The sequence below is a fragment of the Pseudophryne corroboree genome, chromosome 5 (genome assembly GCF_028390025.1).
Source record: "Pseudophryne corroboree isolate aPseCor3 chromosome 5, aPseCor3.hap2, whole genome shotgun sequence".
NCBI lineage: Eukaryota > Metazoa > Chordata > Amphibia > Anura > Myobatrachidae > Pseudophryne > Pseudophryne corroboree.
The window spans coordinates 267,278,678-267,284,224 of record NC_086448.1 but is presented as its reverse complement, the minus strand read 5'-3'; the positions used below and the strand labels follow the sequence as shown (position 1 = coordinate 267,284,224).

Sequence of the window (5,547 nt, the reverse complement as noted above, 5' to 3'; positions counted from 1 at the left end):
AGTTTGAGTATATTTACAAAGTTTTGAGTAAAAATGCACACTTTTGAGGTAAAACGCACAAAAATGTTTTTTTGGCCTATTAAGTGCAATGACACCTTTCCTTTTAAAGACCACAAGCCCTTTTCAATTACGAACCCAATTAGTGTAATGATTGATAATGTTCCAAAACAATTAAGTCTGAGAATAAAAAAAAATTAACACTTTGTTGCCATAATTGCCCATCAACATGTCAAAGTGTAAATTTTTTTTTTTTTTATTTCACTTTTTTAATTTTTAAAGGTGTTGTTTGTGAATGAAGGTGTTTACATGTTTCTTAACACAATAATCTCCTTTTTTTTTTGGTAAAAATGTAACGTTAGATGTGTGTAATTTTTTGTACAAAACAAATTCTGCCTGCCAATCTGCTGATCCTTTTTTGCATTAATAAACACAACACCCGGTTAACTTTAATCAACTTTTTTATTTTTGTATTTGTTAATATATTTTTTTTTTTTAAAATCAAAGAATAAAAGTCATGCAAATTTTTGCAAATGGTCCACGCAATCCATCATTCCTTGCAGGTGTTGGCGCATGATGTAAAGTATCCCTGAAAAACTTGTGGGATCTCCAACTGCAACATCTGAAATTAAGATGCAACACAAACATTAATAACTTAATTACATTACTTATTAGCCAAGCAAGGCGCAAAGCACACTTAAATGCTGGCATGTCCAAACTGCTGGACTCCAGCTGTTGTGAAACTACATATACCAGCATGCCTTTACACAGTTTTGTGGTCAGGGAATGGCAAAGCTGTGTCAGGGCATGCTGGGATGTGTAGTTTCTCAACAGTTGGAGTGCCGCAGTTTGGACAGGCCTGCTTTAATGTCAAAGTTACTACATCCTGCCTGTTTTATGGTACAATCATTAGCAGAACACACAAGCCTGCTCAGCCTTTTTATCAGATTTTAAAGTGTTCCAGACCATGTGTTACATTTACTACTATGTGAGTTATATTTAAGATGGAACGTTGCCCATAGCAATCAAGCAAAAATATGATTATTATATTGTAGAAGTGGATCCCAATTTTTTAAGTATAATCTTATTGGTTGCTATGTCCGACATCCCATGTTAAAGATAACTACCATCTTCGTCAATGTGACACCATGTTGGCATTCATTCCCATTTGTTGTTTTATTTGTTTTTTATTTTTAGTGGGTTGGTCCTGCATCATCACACTGCATATCCACATCTTCAGAAGGCCAACATATCATAGCATTCCCACACTCCATGAAAGCTGCCCTTACTAAATAAGTGCAAACATGTTTGACTCGAACACTTATTAATTTTGAGAATGTAACTTTCACACAAAAAAACAGTGTGTCATTAGGCTGCATAACAAAGTGAAGCATGTGATTTTTAAGTGTAAATATTCAGACTACACAGGCCCAAGTGTAAAAGGCAAACATACTAAACTCCACTCAGGTCTAACTGTTTCCCAGAAAAAGTAACACATATAAACCCTGTTCTCCTGCCAACCCTGGCTACCTAATGAGTGTCAACCTAGAGTGGACACACAAAACATTGCACACATACACACTGTACATATAATGACACTCACAAATATGTAAAGGCAACATGTACACCATGATGAAATGTTAAAATATTTTTCCAGGGTCCAAGAATTCAAACAGTACAACACTGCATGTTTTGGCATTGTAAGTGTAAGTGGGTAATCTTATTGTATAAAATTTAAATAAACTTACTTTCCTCGGAAACATCCAGACTCCCGGAATGTTCTGCAGGGGCTTCCTCTGCCCATTCACTTGGTGGGGATGTTGCCTGGATGGGGGAAGGCGGCTGGATGGGGGAAGGATGAGGGATTGGGGAAGGAGGAGGGATTGGGGAAGGAGGAGGGATTGGGGAAGGAGGCTGGATGGGGGAAGGAGGCTGGATTAGTGCCGCAATTTCAGAGGGGGGGTCTGATTGAGAGGGCGAGGGGGGCGGAGAGAAATTTAAAGCAATAGAGGGTGAGGGGGGTTCAGATGGGGATGTCGAAGTGGAAGGAGAAGGGGTATGGGAAGGAGGAGAAGGGGTCCCAGAAAGAGATGGCGAGGTGTGGTGAGAAGGGGAATGGAAAGTGGAGTGGGCCAGGGAAGCTGAGGGGGACTGGGAAGCTGAGGGGGACTGTGAAGATGAGGGGGACTGGAAAGCTGAGGGGGAGTGTGAAGGGGAGGGGGAGTGAGAAGGGGAGGGGGAGTGAGAAGGGGAGGGGGAGTGAGAAGGGGAGGGGGAGTGGGAAGGGGAAGGGGGTGGGGAGTTGTGCCGTTGTTGTTGTCCTAGAATGAAAATATTGTCCACATTTTTTAATCATGCAAAATTACATAGTATTGATTTTTAAATATAAATGTTATGTTACATGTTTTTTTTTTTTAAATTTAAAATAGAAAATCAAACATGTTAAGATCCTCTTCATGTTGGCCATAGCAAACAAAATGAAGCCAAACTTTAACTTTGAAGCTCATTCCTTAATCTAGTCCATTGAGTCATAGTGATTTGTCTAGGCAACATCACCAGATTACTATTCAAGGGCCCTTATTATATAGCCAGCACTTATCAAGTATTTTGGACCAGTTTCCTGGCTGCTTCTTATTTCTTGGAAACATGCACTTGTTTCGTGTCACTTTACTACAGTCAGTACTGTTTCCCCTAACCACACACACTGACCTAATTTCCTAAAAAGGAGACTGAAGGTTGCAATTAGCCTACCACTTACTGTAAAATGTAGGTAATTCAAAGGTGATTACAGCTGGAATGTAGTTTGCAATTGTCCAAAAGCATGTGCTCTGCAGGGGTTGCATATATAACATGTGCAGAGAGAGTTAGATTTGGTGGACTTTTTCAATTATGGCCATGGAAAATACAGGCTGTTTAATTTTAACACAGCAAATTATTGAGATGCTTTAACACACCCCACCCAAATCTGACTCACTCTGCACATGTTACATATGCTTCCCCTGCAGTGCACATGGTTTTGCACAATGGTTTACAAAAAACCTTTTGCTAAAAATTGGGAAGATGAAGCATTATCACATTTTAAGCAAAAAAACTTATGTAATGTAACTTACTTCGGGTATGGAGAGCACGGATTTGCTGGCGGATCTCCGCCAACAAATCTGGAGTCCGCCTGCGGAGATCACTCCATCGCCTCTCGAGCTGGATGATTGTCCGCCTGCTGCGGACGCGAGTCCGCAGCAGGCGGCGGACCTCCGCGTAGGCCTCGCGCTTCACCCGATTGGGGATGAAGCGCCCAACGCGGCCTACGCGGCGGTCCATCACCGCTACCAGCACGCGGAGCTCCCGCCTGGAGAACGGTGCTGCACGCATCATGGCAATGGCGTTTTCCTTATTTGGGCATATATTTATAGTGTCTGTTAGCATGTGATTGGCCAAAAATATGTCATTTCTAATAACTTTATTGATCTTTGCAATGCTGTGAAGAGCAGAGTGTTATTTTGCACGAGCGGAAATTCGCATTAGCATAAGCAAAAATGTTTGTTAGAAACAATTAGAATAAACACACAGAGACACAGACTTTACTGAAAATTACTAAACATATCTGTGTACTCACCACAGGTCGTGTGATCATTCAGCTGGACAGTCACAAAGTGTCAAACATTGAGGATCATTTGTTTGTGTGTTTGTTTACATAATCAGTATTTGAGGATATAAAATAAATAAGGACACTATTTATTATCATTACAGTATTTAAATTATTACATAAACATTGTCAGCTTAACGTGTTTTTGTTTTTTGTGTTTAAAAAGAAAAAACCATTCAAACACAACAACAGCATTACCCAATCACTTTACAAGAACATACTAAATGCAATCATGTTTAAAAATACATAAGCATACTGGGTTGTATTATTTGTGCAAATATAAATGTTAAAAACACTATACCTGAAATGTTCTGCTACAATTCTTGCCCTCACTTGGCTCCCCCTCCGTGTCACACTCCCCCCACCGAAGCGTGGCACAACCCCTGGCTCCTCATCAGGCAATTCCTCTGCCTGAGGAAGCTCGACACTACTCCTTACCGCGATATTATGGAGTATTGCGCACAGGACCACTATTTTACTTGCCATCTCCGGCGAATACATGATGTCGCCACCCGTGCGGTGGAGCACACGAAAGCGCCCTTTCAGGACACCAATTGTGCGCTCCACCAGCTGCCTAGTGGCAGTAAGCGCGGAGTTAAATGCCATCTGTGGTCCTGGCCTGGGATTACGGTAAGGAGTCATGAGCCAGGGGGTGCAAGGATATCCACGGTCTCCTGTTGGAATAAAAGCAAAATTTTACTTCACAATTTTCATATATTTTTGTAAGTTTGTAACTAAAATATTTGAGCAACAACTCACCCAATAACCACATGTCTGGTCGTTGACTTGATCTTAATCTCTGCCATATCCCTGATTGTCTAATGACATACGCATCATGGGAACTTCCTGTAAACTTTGCGTTCAGGGAAAGGATCTGGAGGGATGGCCCACAAACAACCATTACATTCAGAGAATGAAACAGTTTCCTGTTTCTATAAATTTCTTCATTATGTCTTGGTGGCTGAATAGCAACATGTGTGCCATCCACAACCCCAATAACATGTGGGAAGCGACTACCACCTTCCGCAAATTGCCGCTTCACCACATCTAGGGCACCAACATCCAAAGGCATAGCAATAAATTGCTTAACACGCTTGATGAAAGCCTGGCAGACACGTCGCAGGACCTTACTGAACTGGCCCTGCGACATGCCAACCAGGTCTCCAACAACATGCTGGAATGATCCTGTGGCCAAAAAATGTAACACTGCAAGGAATTGTGTCAATGGTGGTATTGCTGTAGGATACCGAATTTCAGACTCCAGATCACTCTCTATTATGGAGAGAGTGTCTAGGATTAGATGTGGTGGCAGCCGGTATCTACGCACCACCACATCATCTGGCATCCCAAAAAGTATGACACGGGTTCTGAAAATTGGTGGCCTAGCACGCCTCCGTTGCCTTGGTTGATGAGGAGCCGGCTGTGGTTGTGGGGCTGGCGGTTGGGGTGGGAGTGCTGGCGTGGGTTGGGGAGGTAGGGCTTCTGCCGCAATATGTATTGACATCACACACTTTTTGGAGAGAATGTTAAGAAATGTCATTTAAAAAAAAAACAAATTTTTCCAAAATTTTACACAATAACTGTTTTTACAATTGTGGTGTCAACTTACTGCAGGAGCGTACATTTTTTCTGTGTTGAATTCATGTCAAAAATGCAAAAAAAAAAAACAAATAAAACTAAATTTAATATTTGGATATAAAAAACATATATTAATGCAAAAAAACTTTTGAAAAAAAAAAAAAAAAAATAATAAGAAATTTAGTACCTAGTCCAGGAAAGACAAACACTACTTTGCAGATCAATCCTGGAAACCCCAAACACTTTGTTTAGCAAACTTTACACAAAAAAAAAAAAAAAAAACACAAACAAGCACCAACACAGGCCAACGACACTTACCTGCTCCTAAA

General features: G+C 40.9%; 1 long non-coding RNA gene across 1 annotated transcript; it reads right to left on the bottom strand.

Moving 5' to 3' along the window:
- Positions 1-533: 533 nt before the first annotated feature.
- On the bottom strand, positions 534-4,209 carry LOC134928981 (uncharacterized). Its single transcript, XR_010178181.1, has 3 exons — positions 3,611-4,209; positions 1,746-2,318; positions 534-619 (listed from the first exon to the last, which is right to left on the bottom strand). It is a non-coding gene; the product is annotated as an uncharacterized LOC134928981 (long non-coding RNA).
- Positions 4,210-5,547: the final 1,338 nt, after the last annotated feature.